General features: G+C 45.7%; 1 pseudogene; it reads left to right on the top strand.

Moving 5' to 3' along the window:
• The first annotated feature begins 11,977 nt into the window (after window positions 1-11,977).
• Window positions 11,978-14,886, top strand: LOC107525636 (myosin light polypeptide 6 pseudogene; annotated as a pseudogene).
• Window positions 14,887-16,547: the final 1,661 nt, after the last annotated feature.

Here is a 16,547-nt window from a genome sequence, read left to right as displayed (position 1 = left end):
TTTGCAGGTAGCCCAGAGGGGTAAACAATTTGAGGGCACGTTCCCACCTTCAGTGGGACAAGATGATGATCTATATTCTTATTCCAGGCCAGGCTGTAAACAACTTTCTTTTCAGGGCTTATTTTATGCTATGCTTTTGCATTTTTGTGTTTGTTGGTGGTGATTTCCATTTATAATGATCCCCATTCATGGTATTGGAGAGCCGTCTAGTGTTTCTAAGCACAAGTAGGCTGAGATGTGCCTTACAAAGAAGATATGAGTATTATATAAGCTTGGTTCTGGCATGAGTTATAGTGCTAAGGGCTGTGATGTCAATGTTAAGGAATCACGATGTATATTAAATAAGGTCTCTTTAAACAAAACGTACACATAAAACAAGGTGATGTATCGATCAGTTGATAAAAATGTTGTGACCGGAGGCTCACAGGAACCCAACCCTGTATTTCCCCTATGAGCAGTGGTTCAGTGTTTGCTCTTCAGTGTTTGCACTGACTTTATAGAACAGAACTGCTGCCGGTAATGAGAACTGACTGTGTCTACTTCCCAGGGCTATTGTGAGGACTAGGTAAGATTGTGCAGGTAAAGCATTTAGCACAGTGCTTGTAGTCAATAACCAGAAAAGGGATATTATGTAATTCAGGGAAAACAATTAAAACAGCTCTGCTTTTGTAGAAAGCATGTGGCCTTCATTATCTAGTTAAAACTGCAGAGAATTGGAGGAAGGTCATAATTACCACACTGGACTTCAGCCAGCACATGGCTGGAGAACTGTGTTTGGCTGACCCAGTAGATCATTCCTTGAGGCTACATATGGTCATAAAGACACAAATGGAAGAATGCCATCCACTAAATCACCCATACGGCTTTCCTTGGCACCCTGGGCTTGCCATGGTTTCTGTCCAAGAATTAAGTCGCCGCTGCTTGTTTAAATTAAGGGGCAAAAGAACATCACCCCAACACACTGAGTAAATATTTTTTGGTTGTTTTTTTTTTGCCTTTTAAAAAGTTAAGTTTTAAAAATTTGAAATAATTTTAGAATCACACATTGTTGTAAGAAATAACACAGAGAGATCCCATGTACCCTTCCTCCCTCCATGTTACCTAATGGTAGTGTCTTACAAATTACAGCATAATAGCACTATACTTAAAAAAAAATTTTTTTTTTAATCCTCACCCAAGGATATTTTTTCCATTGCTTTTCAGAAAGAGTGGAAGGGAGAGAGAGAGAAACATCGATGTGAGAGACACATTGATTGGTTGTCTCCCTCACATGCCCCGACCAGGACTGGGGATTGAGCCTGCAACTGAGGTATGTGCCCTCGACCAGAATCAAACCCTGGACCCTTCAGTCCACCAGCTGATGCTCTAACCACTGAGCAAAACAAGCTAGGGCACTATTGCTTTTAATACAGTCAAGAGTCAAAACACTTCCGTCACCCCAGGATCCCTCATGTTGCCATTTTATAGCCACTCTCCATCTCCCTGTCCCCATGTCCTTAACCCCCAGAAATCACAAATGTCTATTCCTAGTTCAGTTAGTTAGAGCATTGCTCCAGATATGCCAAGGTCTGCAGGTTCAATGCCCTGTCAGGGCATATACAGGAATCAACCAATGAATGCATAAATGAGTGAAACAACAAATCAATTTTGTTTCCCCCCCTCTCTCAAATTAATCAATCAATAAAAAAGAGTTTATTCCGTGTTATTGCCAAGTATTCCATTGATATGAAATGTCTCGAGCAGGCAAATCTATAGAGACAGAAAGCAAACTAGTGATTGCCAGGGGCTGGGGGAGGGGGAGGGGGAGTGACTGATGGTTACAGGGTTTCTTCTTGGGATGATAAAAATGTTCTGGAGTTAGTGGTGATGGTTGCACAACTCTGTGACAGTACTAAAAACCATTGCCTTGCACACATTAAATAGATGAATTGTTATGGTATGTGAGTTATATCTCAATAAAGTTATTAACCAAAAAAATACCAGACTTGTAATTAATAGTTTGGTTGTGATCTGCTTTCCTGATTCAAAGTCCCTGAGAACTGGTACCATGTCAGTCTTGCTCACCCCCCCCCCCCCCGCGATGACTTGGTTTGTGTCAACTGATGCGTCATTGGCGTCAAATCTACAGCGACAGGAATCTCCAATTGGGGTGCAGTGAAGAAGGAAACTTTATTCAGTGCAAAACAGCTCAGTTGTGATATAGCATGGCTGTGAAAACAGCACAGCCTATGAGGCAGCCCTGGGGCCAGACCCTCTCTGGCCAGACACCTCTGCTCCCCTCCTTGCTGGCCTGCCTGGAACCCCTGTTTCAGCTCGGCCAGGGAGCAGCTCTGACGGAAAGGAAAAACGAGCTCTCTCAGCCAAGGGGAGGCTGGCTTATATGAACAGAAGTCCCCACCCCTGGTCCCTGATTGGTCTATCCTCATGCAAATGAGGCCAACTCCTCACAGTTTGGTCCAAAAGGCACTGTCCTGATTGGTCAGAATAGAGCCACTGTGGTTGGTCACAGCTGCAGAGCTCTGATTGGATGGAGAAAGACTAATTCTATTGGTTATAATAAGATCCCAGGAACTCCTTTATAAAGGCTTAGAAAGCAGGCGCCCATCGCAGGCTGGTGGTTCAGCACAGGCTTCTTTCTGGAGTGTAGTTTGGGTGAGAGGCCTTGTGTAGAAGTAGCTGCTAGGCTTTGTTTTTTTTAGCCCAGTTAGCCACCAGAAGCCCTTCTTAGTAGGTATCTTCTTTCTCAGGGTCCACACCTGTAATAGGTAGGTCAAGAAGGAGGCGCGAGGCAGAGAACCCCCAAAGCCGAGTGGTTAAAGGAAGGCGGAGCTCCAAGAAGGGGCTGGGCTTGAAGCAAGGGGCGGGGCTTGAGCCCAGACTCCCCACCTTTGGGTGGCCAAACAGTAAGGACTCTGGTCTGGGGCGTAGAGCTGGGCTCAAGCAGAGACTCCGGATGTGGAGCAGGATGAGGGGTCTCTCGATATGGGGCGGGCCTGGGCGTTGGGTGGGGTCCGAGCCAAGGTCCTCGGATGCAGAGCAGTCGGAGGGACGGCAGGGTTCCGAGTAAGCCGCGGGGCTCGAGGCACAGTCAACCCCTCAGACGCGGAGACGGAAGGGAGGGGGCGGGAGCCTCGCGAGGGGGGCGGGGCCTGGGGCGCTTGGCGGGACGCTAGCGACACGCGGCACGGCTGACGTCACGCCAGGAGGCCCCGCCCCTCCTCACCTCGGTATTGGAGACGTCAGGATGGCGGCGGGGAGCTCTTCGGGCCTCGCGCACTGCGCCAGCGCGCAGTACAGGTAAAGGCCCACCCGCTGCCCCGCACCCCGAGTACCCGCGGGTCGGCGTCTTGGTCGGAATTGGGCGGGCTGCGGGCTGGGGATCTGCTCTGGCTAAGAGGGCCGCGGCCCCGAGTTGTGCCTGTGAGGGGGAGAGCTGAGGTGCTCCTGGCGTGGGAGGAGGGGTCCCTGGGCTCGTCGTGGGGATGGACACTGAGCTGTGCTGGGAGGGTCCCAGGCCGGGCAGTGAGTGGAGTAGACACCTTGGCGAGTGGCGGGGGTGACGGGGATGGGGGGGAGTAGAGGTGGGGACGTGACCCTGGTTGGGAGGAAAGACCTACCTGGGAGGGTGCCTGGCCAGGCAGGGGTATGTGGGGGTACTGACCCCTGAAAGTCGGGGTGGAGGGCTTGAGAGAACACAGAGACGTGGGAGGCTACTCGAGGGAGAGGCAGAGACGTGAGGACGGGGATTGAGCCTGACTGGGGGTTGGGCAGAGACGTTGGGAGGTGATTGCCGACTTGACATAGGGGAAGGAAGTCCTGAGATCCGATAGAGTGGCACCTGGGGCTTCCAAGGGAGAGGGAACAGTTTGGAGGGGTACCCCTAGGACAGAAGGGGTAGAGGGTCTTGAGACCTTGAAACTTAATGAAGTGCTTGGATATTTAAGATCTAGTAAAGGACATGGACCCACGCATTTGGGAGGGGAGGGAGAGAAAGGAGCCCAGAGAATAGATGGGGGAGGGTGGCAGGCAGGCATAGGAAGCTGCCAGGCGAAGGAGCGTTCTATGGATAGAGACAGATGGGTATCTTTTATCTCATATGTACAAACACTCCCCCCCCCACACACACACACATTATTCTTGTAGCATCTCTGCTGTCTCTCTCCTTCAGCAATCAAGACCAAGTTCCAGGTAGAGGTGCAGGGCTGGCATCCCTAGGAGGGCCACCCTCCCCATCTTTTTCATTTATTACCCTCGTGTCAATTTCCAACTGGTAGCCTGGCAGAACCTCTTGGGCCAGTTTCTCACAGACTCTGAGGAGCCCACCATGGGTGCCAGCCCCCTTAGGCAACTGAGAGATAAGTGTCTGCTGCACTAGGGGCCTTTGCTGCATGTGTTCATACTCTATTTCAGAACGTTGCAAATAGATATGAGGCTAGTGGAAAATGAGTACCAACCCCTCAACCCAGTGGTGATACTGCCATGTTCTTTTTTTAAAATCCTCACCCGAGGATGTTTTTCATTGATTCTAGAGAGAGGGGAAGGGAGAGGAAGAGGGAGAAACATCGATGTGAGAGAGAAACATCGGTTGGTTGCCTCATGCATGTGCCCCCACTGGAAATCAAACCCGAGACCCTTCAGTGCAGGGATGACGCTCTAATCACACCAGGCAGGGTGCCATGTTCTTTCTTGTGGGAACAGACCAGGGCTAGGAAACAAGGGTTGTGGACGTTAGGAGCGCTCCCGATGTTTTCTGCACTCAGCGTAGTCACTAAGGTGTAGCATTTATCTAGTAATGGATTTTTTATCAAGGACAGAATGTATAGGCTGCTGTTTCCTGGAACAGAGTGTTAGGTTTTTGTTTCCATCATCCTCGGTGTTCTGATTACCAATGCTTAAAGAAGCAGGACTTAGTGAGTCTTCTTTTGGAAACGCTCTGCCCTTCTGCCTGCTTGCTAGCTTTCTTTTTTCTCTTCTCTTTTTCTCTTTTTCTTTCTCTAGTGCATTCTTCATTCAGAACTGGGAAGTCACTTTAATGTTATGCTTTTTATTTAATTTTCTTCTAGAGTAGAAATTGAGCATTTAAACTGTTAAAATAGGTAGAGGCATATCTCAGAGATATCGTGGGTTTGGTCCCACACTGCTGCAATAAAGCAAATATTGCAATAAAGCGAGTCACATGAATTTTTTGCTTTCTCAGTGCATATAAAAATTATGTTTATACTATATTGTAATCTGTTACGTGTGCAGTAGCATTGTGTCTAAAAACAATGTACATCTTAATTAAATACTTTATTACTAAATACTTTATTGCTAGAAATTGCTAAAATGGCACTGATAGCTAGGCTTGCTTGATGCAGGGTTGCCACAAATTTTCAACTTGTAAAATACAATATCTGGGAAGCACAATAAAAACAAGGTATGCCTTTAGTTGCCAGGCTTCAGTAGATGTTTTTGTTATTTACTTGACTCACTGTACTGACACATTTAATGCAGCCGTTGTCTGTATCCTGATAACTTAGGTGATATAATATACACACATGTAACTAAGTATGTGAAACTACCATTCACTGACTGTCAAATTAGTTTGTGTCTTTAGAATTGCCCCAGAGAGCATGTGTTGTTCTTTGATAAAAGAGTAGTTTCAACTAAAACTAAAACACGGGAATCATAGCAAAATAAACTTCAGTCTCACAAAACCTTGAAACAAGATAATCTGCATTATTTGAGTGATTTTTAGTTAACTAGACATTCCCTTTTGTGGGAAATGACTTTTGCTTGGAAACTTCAGCTGCTTTTAAAGCACACATTTCTCATATAATGTACCATGGAAAAACTGATAGGATAACAGGGTTTGGAGCATCAACTTTATTGCTAAATAAATTAAATGGTAGTACTTGGACAACAGTATTTACAAAGTTTGTTTCATGAATTGCCAAAGTGAAGACAAGTTTGCTTCTTAGAGGACTTTTGAGTAGGTTTTCTTGGCTTTTAAAATTGATAACCACAGCCCTGAATAGGAATTTTTTTACATCATAATCCATAAATCAAAAGCCTCTCAGAGGCAACGCATAGATTGGGAAAGGCACTGAAGCCCATACTGACCGTGGGGAATGCTGGCTGGCAGACGGAGGATCACTCAGTAACACCCCTGATTGAGTGCCCCCCCTGCTCTGTCGGGTATGGCTGCAATCAGATTCAGAACAGTCCTGGTGTACCTGGAGCAGCCTCCATTGCCTGCCCTTCCCTCCAGGTCTCCAGACCCTTCCAGAGTGAACCTTACCTGCCATGGCCCATCTGTCCCCGAGCTTAGGTGCAAGGAGCACAGGCTGCTGGGAAGCAGTGTCCCTGTCTCAGAGGCTAGGGTGCATACCTCTAAATGGACTCCCACCACCTCACCCCAAATCACTGTTGCATTAGACATCCAGGAACACTGGGCCTTTGGGAACCTCTAGTTGAGTTTGAAGCAGTCCTGCTAAGTAAGCACCTAGGCAGCACCTCTCATGTATTCCCAGTTGGGACTGACAGGAAGTTGACACTAGAATAGCAAGGCATACAAGTCTTCTTGTTAGAATGTGGTTGCAGTTGTTTTTTTTTAAAGGCCTGTCTCAGTAAGGGTAAAACAACATGTTAGGGCTTGGTTGAGGGAATCTCTTGGCAGGAAATTTTGAGTGGTAGCTTTGGACTACCAGTAAAAATTTGGCTTAAGTATATTTTAAGGAAAACCTTTCAGATGATAGAACTGTGGTACCTTAGATCTTATTACAAATACATTTGGTACATTTCAAATATCTGAAGTGTGGATTTTGAATTTTCATTTTTTTTTCTGTTTCAGAGCCAAAAGTCAACTCATCAACTTTGGAGCATAAGTAAATTCCTAATAGAGACTTTTTTTCCTTAAACATATTCATGTTTCTGAATTTTTAATAGTTCTGTTATACTTTGTCTTTTGTCTGGATCTACCAACATGTATACTTAGATTTATCAGAACAAATACATCAAATTTAAAAGCATTTTCAAATATTTTTTTAAATTTTTTCACAAGTGTAATTGGTGTTCTTTTGTGTGGTAATAGAGGTAGGGGGACGAAAACCATTGATCTGGATAAATAAGTTAGTAGCCCTGGCAAAATAAGGAAAACATGTAGAAAGGGCAATTGTAAACCTGTATTCATTCTCTTTATCTTATATTAGTAAATCGAAAGTTTCTGAAACTTCAAATCAAGGATTGCAGCTGGCCCTGTAAGGGCCAGACCTGTACATAAATGAATCAAGTCTAAGATGGTAGAGAGTGTATGGCAGTGGGGGGAGACCAAGACAGAGCTTGCACCCCACCACACACACCCCACCTGTTGCTGACACGGGTCAGAACCCAGTGTGGAGAGTCTTCCCATTTCTGCAGAGAATGCACATCCCTCTTTCTATGTGCAAGTCTCCAAGTTTTAAGTACCAGCACCCAATTCAGACTATGGTCAAATGACACCTGCCTCCACTTATGATCTTCGCTTTATGTTTTAAAAAGTTTATTCATGAAAGGAAACTGCAGAAGATATTATAGATACCTTTGATAATTAAAAGGTATAGTACATATCCCATCTTCATTTTGACTGGTTTTAATTGATTAAGATGGTTCTGGGGTTTTATTGTGTTAATACCAGTTTTTGTTTTCATCACTAAGATAGCTTAATCATCAAAGCCAAGTAATGCTGCCTAATTCAGAACAAAATTAGGAAACTGACAAATCACAGAGAGTTGTTTGTTTGTTTTGCGTGTCTTTTTCTATGTCTATAATGCCTTAAATTTGAAGTGTGCTATTTATTCACAGAGTGTTTGGAATCTTGGTAGGAAAAGGTTTTGGTATTGCCCAATGTCTAATTGGTTGGTAATTGTTTTCTTTTTCTGTCTCTTATACCAAGATACCTTGGTATAAGATATAGATTCTCTGCCTATTCTTTTTATTAGACTTGTGTTATATGTTAATTTTAAGGTCACTGTGTTTCTTTTAGCTGTAAACTTCATTTGTAAATTGTTGGGGGAACTGGACTTTTTTTTTTTTTTTTGGTAGATATTTTGCTTTGGCAGGTTTTTTTCCCCTAAAGGTAAGTTGCATTTGTTGTACATCATTGTACATTTGCCTTTTAAAATTAATGTATCCCCCCAAATTAATTAAATTAATACATTCCAAGATCCTCATTTGACACTGTTGATTAAAAATTGAGAATTGCTTCAATTTGATTCTGTAGCATTTTGTATTTCAGAAAGTCAGTTCCATTGACTGAGGTGTACTCTTTCATGAGGTTTGTTCTCTGGGAGCAGAGTGTGCTATAACCTTGGAATGGCTGTTTTTAAAAAGCCTGCGGCTTCCTCTTACTTTTGAATGTCATTGGTTGAACCCATGGTTGGTGGTTCCATGTCTGTTGTACTTGCTTATGAGAACCTCAGGCTGGCTATCTAGTCTTCTGTTGGCACTAGAGAGGCACATGTTAGACCAGTGTAGACATGGCTGTGGAGAGTTGTATTTTTTTGCCCCTTACAGCAGCAGGGGGTGGCTGGAGCCACAGATGACCCCTTGCCATTCCCAAAACATTGGCCTTCCATCAGTTGACTGAGGTTCACAGAAGTAAGAAGCCATGGCCATATTGTTCCTGGTTGGAAATTCTTTCACTGCTTCTAGGAGGGTGTGTACATAATGCTTTTTCTTTAGTTTAACCAGCATAATATCATCAAGACAGTTATAAAGCACCTGACCAGCAGAGCTAACCATATAGCCACCCTCTATGTGGGGACCATATTTCTGAGAGATGAAGAGAATTCCAGGACTTCCCCTGCCAAACTGAATTTGGCTCATCCTCAAGGCTCAGGAAAGTCCTGTCACCCGGCTCTGGAATCCCTGCCTCAGGAATGCCAAGCAGCCCATTGGCTCTGTCTTGAGGAGCCAGGTGGTCCTGATTTGGAGCTAGAGACTCCTGACTACATTTTAAAGAAGGTTGCATATGGGTGTGGAGAGGAGTAAAATCCTGTCATCCTTCCAAGAGCCCAAGGATTTAGTTCATCAAACCCCTTTCCAATATGTCGGAGTGTTTTCTGGGCTCTCTGGATCTGAAAATGGGCACTTCACATGGAGAATACACACAGGCTTTTATGGTTAAAAATAAAATTCTAAAAAAATTAGAATTGTTATGGGTATGAATGTATAATATATAAATGTTTTGAATATAAAACCCTTGTGAACCAGAGTGTAAACTGAAAACATTGCTGGGTGTATATGTATGTGTTTTCATAAAGTAATTAAATGTGATCTTACTGCCGATAAAATAGATTTGAAAATATCCTCCCTGATGAATGTCTTTAGTGACCATATTTAGCAGTGGGTGTCATACTTCACAATGCACCATCCTAGCTATGAATGTTACTTTACCCTGTGAGTAGTCACAGATGCTCCTGGAAAACTGAGCTAAGGTCAGGATGCTGGAGCAGAGCTTTTCTCTCAGCACTGCAGGATAGCTGATATTTGGTGTGGAGATTTTTAACTGCTTGGCACTGAGATTTTTATCTCAGTCTGACTTCGTTTACACACCACTTTGGAGAGTGTTAGGAGAAGTGACAAGTAGGTGAAGAGCTCAGTGCTTAAGGGGAAGCTTTACCAAGAGTAAACCTCTGACTTGATTTCCCTTCCTTGACCACAACTCCTAAGTTCTCAGTCTCGATCACAGGTTGAAATGGGCAGCCTGCAGACCATGTTTGCTTCTCACACCTGCTTTCTTTGGCTTGTGCGGTGCTTTTTTTGTTTGTTTTTTAAAAATTATTATTACTTTATTTTAATTAGTTGCAAACATTTAAAAATTGGGAAGCTTTTCAAAATCTCTAATTAAAAAATATATTTTTATTTATTGATTCATTTTATAGACAGAGGAAGGGAGAGACATCAATTTGTTGTTTCACTTATTTATGCATTCATTGGTTAATTTTGTATGTGCCCTGACCGGGGATCAAACCCACAGCTTTAGCATGTTGGGACGATGCTCTAACCAACTGAGCTACCTGACTAAGGCAACCCTAATTTCTAGCATTACTTAAAATCAGAAGATCTGACAACCCTGGACTTCATTGTAAGCTCCTACGATGTGCAAGGCACTGTAACACATCAGTCCTTGTTTAGTTATCATACCATCCCAAGAGATAGGTGTTCCCATTTTAGAGGTGAGTAAACTGAGGCTAGAAGAATAAGTGACTCACCCAAGGCCCCACAGTGAACAGAGCAGGTATTGGAAGCCAGGTGGTCTGACTCTGGACCCTGTGCACGTCCCATTGGGCCATAGTGCTCCACCTAGTTTTTAAGCTTGAAACCCCTCTGAACTCTAAGTCAGTCCTCGTGCAGAATGCTCACATCCTCAACTTTTCTTCATCTTGGTCTAAGGGAATGTCTCAATTGTACCCATGGGATTTTAATCTGTAGAGGTGCCTAAGTTGACACAGAGAAGTCAATGCCACTGAAAGAATTTACTGTGTTTCCTGAGAGAAGAAGATATACCTCACCACGCAAGGCTAGACCACATGAAATTTGCCATTTAACCTCAACGATTTCTTTTTGATACCCTTATTCCAGCAGAGATTCTTAACCTGGGGCCTGTGAAGCCCCTGGTGATCACACGCAAAACTATCCATAGGAATCAGGTCAGGGAGTCACAACTTTCATCTGATTCGTAAAGGGACTCAGAAAAAGGCTGTTAGAAATTGAAAGAAGGCAAGGTAACCGGTGACTTCCCACCATGGGGAACCCGAGAAGAGTTGTGGGCATTCTCCCTTCAGACCTGGGGCAGGGAACCTGGGTGGGAGCAACAGCCTCTGTTGCCCACTTGGCTTCTTTTCCCCTCATGTGCTGTACTCAAATCCCAGGTCCCCATCCCCAGATACCCTGACCGTGTCCTTGTAGATCTGTTTCTCAGCAGCACCACTGTCATCGGGTCTGGATCACTGTCTGGGGTGGGCCCATTCTGGGTACTGTGGGGTATTGAGCAGTATTCCTGTCCTTACCTACTCAGTGCGAGGAGTACCCCCTCATTGTTACAATCACAGATATCCCCAGACACTGCCTAGTGTCCCCTGGGGGGCAGAATCACCCCAGGTGAGAACCTCTGCTCTAGATTATCTAGGTTTTAACAATGATGCCTGCAGGAAGTCTTTCTCACAAGCCATTTTGTGGCTAGCTCAACTCCTAAAACCAAGATGTGGTAGATTGACTTTCAGATGTCTCAGTCCTTCACTCTTTATTTTCATACCCTTCCCACTGAGACCTTGCAGCTCCTTCCATCTAAAAATGGCATCTATTTCTCTGGCCCTTGTACCTGGCCTTGGCCAAAAGACTGTAGCAGGAATCATGCTGCCATAGGCTGAAGGTTGGTGCCTCCCACCCCCAAATTGATATGTTGACACCTAATTCCAATTCAATGGTAGTAATGTTAGTGGCGAGATGAGACCTTGGTTCTTGTCTTCTTGAAGGCAAGATTTCAGTGGGGACAAAGTGTAACAAAGTAATTTATTGGCTGCAGCAAAAACACTTTAGGACAATGAAACAAAAAAAGGGCATAGAAGAAGCAACTGGAGAGCCTAAGCTGGGCTGCTTTGGCTCACCGGGAAGTCAAAGAGAAGGGGGCCTTGGCGACAGTTTCAGGGGGTTAGCCCAGGATGTGCTGCCGCTGCTCATTGCTCCCCTGGTTACATGTCTTGTGAGGTTCCTTGGAAGAAGGGAGAAGGGAATGGCTTGGGCATGCTCCCCTGGGGGAGAGTGCATGCTGGGTGCTTCAACCTGAGTGTATTTCTCTCTCTTGCAGGCGGAAATCTTAGGGGAGGTCTCAGGGAAATGTCTCAGTAGATTATTCATCAGCTTTCCAGGTATGCTCTTTCAGGGTCGTGGTCTTTACTGATTGGTTGGCGCCAGGGCAGGGAGTCATTAGTCAGTGAAGTTGGTCTCGAGGCAACTGTGGCTCACTTAATCTGGTTTTGCTGCTTTTCTGGGCCTGAAGTTGAAATACAACTGAGGCCTAGATGTTACCTTTAGGGAGGGAAAGGTCAGGGGGGTGTAGACTGCATGAGCAATATGAAAAGTCAGGGGGTCCAAACCACATGACCAGCAAATGCTAGGGGAGGAAAGGTTACCCTGGGAGCCAGGTTCTTGTTTTCCCAGTTTTGCCCCTTGCTAGGCATCCAGGGCTTTCTGCCCTGGTGAGTTTCTGTACCGGGCCCATCATTCTTGCTCTGTTCATGTCTGTTTAACTGCCTGTAACAGTAAGAGGTGGAACCCTGAGAGGTGATTAGGTCATGAGGGTAGGGTGCCCATGAATGGGATTAGTGTCCTTATAAGAGAGACCCTAGAGAGCTCCCTTGCCCCTTCAGCCAGGCTAAGACACAGCTAGAGAAGACAAAATATGTGGCCATATTTTGCCAAGCCATGTTTTAAAGCCATTTGTCCCTTTATCCCTTTTGCCTGGGCTCCCTCGTGCCAAGCTCTCCCCTGAGAATGGGCATTAGACCCACAGTAAATGCGCTCCCCCAAATCGCTTCACACTCCACTTCTTGGGAAAGCCTGCTTAACTAAATAAAAGTGGGGTGACACTATCCTCCCATACCAAAAGCAGCTGTGTGCTGGTTGCTTTGTGGGGTCATGAGCAATTAGGATGAGATGGGTCGAGTGTTCCCTTTTTAGGTCACAATCAACCTTTTGATCATTATCATCAAACGTTCACTATACTTGACAGCTATGCAAAGCCCCAGATTACCAGGAGCCAGCTTTAGCCAAACTTGGCAGGTGACACGATACCTCCTGCGTTCTCTTTCCATTTCCACCACTCTGGTTGAGACCCCTGCATGTCACATGTCTCCTAGCAGTCCTTGCCCTCAGCTTCTCCCCTCATTGCCTGTATTTCTTCAGTATGGATCTCCGTAACAAAATATCACAGACTGTGTGGCTTAAATAAATTTCTCCCTATTCTGGGGGCTGGAAGTCCAAGATCAAGGTTCTGGCATGATTGGTTTCTCTTGAGGCCTCTCACCTTGGCTTGCAGATGGTTGCCTTCTCCCTGTGGCCTCATGTGGTCTTCCCAATGTGTCCACATCTGTAGTGTCTCTTCTAATAGACACCGTCCTATAGGATTAGGGCCACACACTTATGACCTCATTTTACAATACCTCTTTAAAGGTCCCATCTCCAAATACATTGTGAATTACGGCTTCAAAGAATTGGGGAGGCGAGGCACTATTTAGTCCATAGCATTACCGTAGCATCCTAAAACAGGTCAGATCTTGGCAAGGATTCCCTTGGTGACTCCCTGTTGCTTACTAGATAAAACCTGGATTCTGCCTAGCACCTGAGCCCTCCCTCCAGCCTTTTGTTACCCCACACATCCTCTGTCCCTCAGCACACAGGACAGTTTCCCTGTCAGCCTTGTGCCTTTCTCCCACTCCAGGGTCTGTGCCAGGCCCTTCTCTCCGCCCAGTTTGAGCCCCCATCCTCAGGAATCCCAGTCACCCTCCCAGTCTCAGGGATGGGGGGGCGGTCCTCCTGTTACTTGCTGGGCTGTCAGCAAGTGCATCCTCCCTCCCAGTGTCTCAACTGTTTGCCCTGGAGAGGTGTTCCACTACCACCGATGGGAGAGGGGACCTATGGTGAGTTCAAGGGTGTTTCACTGTCCCACACTGAACTGAAAGCTGATGTTGATCTTGACTCTGTACTCACAGCCAACCAGTCTGCTCACAGCTGTGACATTTCATAATAATACCAGTGGGAGCCATTACTACAGGAAATGTTTCGGCAAAGCTGAGCAGTCAAGATGTGTGACTTCACTGAGGATCAGACCGCAGAGTTCAAGGAGGCTTTCCAGCTCTTTGACAAAACAGGAGAGCCAAGATCCTAGGAGTACAGCCAGTGTGGGGATGTGGTGAGAGCCCTGGGCCAGGACCCCACCAACGCCAAGGTGCTCAAAGTCCTGGGGAACCCAAGAGTGATGAGGTGAAGGTGAAGGTGTTGGACTTTGAACACTTCCTGCACATGCCGCAGACGCCAAGAGCAAGGACCAGGGCATCTGTGAGGAGTATGTCGAAGGCCTTAGTGTGTTTGACAAGGAAGGAAATGCCACTGTCATGGGTGCTGAGATCTGGCATGTTCTTGTCACTCTGGGTGAGAATATGATAGAGGAAGTAGAGATGCTGGTGGCAGGGCACAAAGACAGCAATGATTGTATCAGCTATGAAGAGCTCGTCCACATGGTGCTGAGCAGCTGAAGACATTCCCAGTGTACCCATTCCCCTGTGCCTTCCCCTGTGTGAGATTGTATACGTAGCCCGGAAGGCTTCCTAGACTCTCTTGTCACAGCACTTTTCCCAGCTTATATCTCTTGGATGATGTTTGCCATCAGCATTCACCAAATAAACTTGCTTTCTGTGCCCTGAAGAAAAAATAAAAACAAAAGAAAATACCAGTGGGTGTCACCCTGCAGACACGCAGAACACCTAAGATCTCCCACCGCAGCCTCTGAATTACATCAAGGCATAATGGCTTGGATGCCCAGCCATCTACATGTGTGCTCTCATTCCTCCCTTTAATCTAGCTCAGTGTTCCTCAAACTTCAGTGTGCATAACACCACCAGTCAGGGTCATATACAACAAAAACATATTCTTCTTTATTTACACTCACAAGTGTGCTGTCAGAGGCAGCTCACAGTGTCCTTGTGATCCTTCCAGATTAGGATCTGGACCAGGCATAAACCAGACTATGATGCTGCCCAGCTGGTGCCCTGGGACTGAGCTTGTCCTAGAAAAGCAGTTCTCAACTGGACAGTGGGGACATCTGTGGCTGTCATGACTGGGAGTGCTCCTGACATCAAGTGGTTAGAGGCCACTAATGCTGCTCAACACCCCACAGTGCCCAGGATGGCTCCACTCCAGAAATTGGGCCCAATGTCAGCAGTGCTTAGATCAAGAAACCTTGCCCCAATCTAAATAAGAAATACATATCTCAGGTCAAACATCTTGACCATCTGCCTCCACTGATTTCCTTAGGTGGGGTCCCCCTCCATGTGAAGACAGTGCTTTCTACCTGAGTCAGGTCACCGCGGGAGCAAGGTAGAGAAAGCTCCATAGGTTGTCTCTACTTCCTCAGAGCCCTTGTCCGCTGAAGGACAAGACACCCTTCCATCCCAAGAGAAACTTGCCTTTGTGCCCTCAGTTGGCACCACTTTGTGGGCTGGGGCTTCAGGAACAGGAGGGGATACCCTGCTGGAGGTGGAGGACAGAAGGAAGCCTTCACAGAGCTAGCTGCTCAGCATCACTGTGCAGTTCTGGTGGCTTACACAGCAGCAGCAGCAGGTCTGTCCGGAGAGCTGCAGGTCTGCGCTCACGCTTGGACTGAGTGCCCCTGCCCTTGCAGCTTGGGCAAATCAGACCCCCTTGTTGAGCCTTCCTGGTGGCTGCAATGGCATGGCCTTTCGTGTCCTCCCAATGTCCATCCCTTCCCTTGCCATTTTGGGTTGAGTCCATACCTCTCCTATGTGACTCAGGAGAGGGTGGCCCCAGCTCCAGGGTAAATCCTGATGGATCTAAGTCAGCCAGCTTGGCCCCCTTCCTCGCAGCTGTGCCCATTTGGAGTGGGTGGTGTGGGACCCAGGCTGTACAAGAAGCCATGAAGGGAAGCTTGCACAAGAAGGCACATGTGGAACTTACATAGAACATACCTTGCAGCATTGCTTTAATAGCAGAAAATTGGAAATAATGTGTAGTGGTTTAAAAATAAGTCCACAAATTCTTTGATGCTTCTCCCTTCAACAGGTGGGGGCGAATCCTCTCCCCTTGAGTGTTGGTTAGATTTAGTGATTCGCTTCTAACTAATGGAGCGTGGCAGTAGTTATGCCATGTGATGTCTGATGCTGGGTCATAACAAGGACAACTTCTATCTGGTCCTCTCTTGCTTGGGGAGGAACATCTTGGAAGCACATCCTACCACCCCCGTTGGTACTTCGGATAATAGAGCCCAGCCAACAGCTTGATTTCAGCCTCATAAAGACCCTTAGCCAGAGCCCAGCCAAGTCACTCCAAATTCCTGACTTACAGAAACTGTGAAGATGATAACCGGTTATTATTGTTTGAAGCCATATCATTGAGGATAATTTTTAACTCAGCAGTAGATAACTAACATATAAATGTCTACCATTAGAAAACTAAGTGAATGAATTGTGATACATTCAAACAAATAAATAATTAGGCTTTAAGTTTGGGAGGATCAGGACAAAAGTACAAATGAAAGTCTATATACTATATGTCTAAATATTTTAATGTTATGAATCAAGCTGGCAAAAAGTTAAATACAGTACAACAGGCCCCCCCTTATCCGAGGGGGATATGTTTCAGAATTTTCTTATGTGATCCTTATTGGTATTGGGCTAAAGTATTTGATGATACCCTTTCTGACAAATGGGCTTTTAAATTTGAGTACTGTCTACTGGTGGCTGATATTTAGCAGAGCGTGGGACCCTGGAATCAGAAAGATTTGAGTCTGAATC

The sequence above is a fragment of the Miniopterus natalensis genome, chromosome 4 (assembly GCF_054644295.1).
Source record: "Miniopterus natalensis isolate mMinNat1 chromosome 4, mMinNat1.hap1, whole genome shotgun sequence".
Classification (NCBI taxonomy): Eukaryota; Metazoa; Chordata; class Mammalia; order Chiroptera; family Miniopteridae; genus Miniopterus; species Miniopterus natalensis.
The sequence above is the reverse complement of the archived record's forward strand: the minus strand, read 5'-3'. Positions and strand labels throughout refer to the sequence as shown.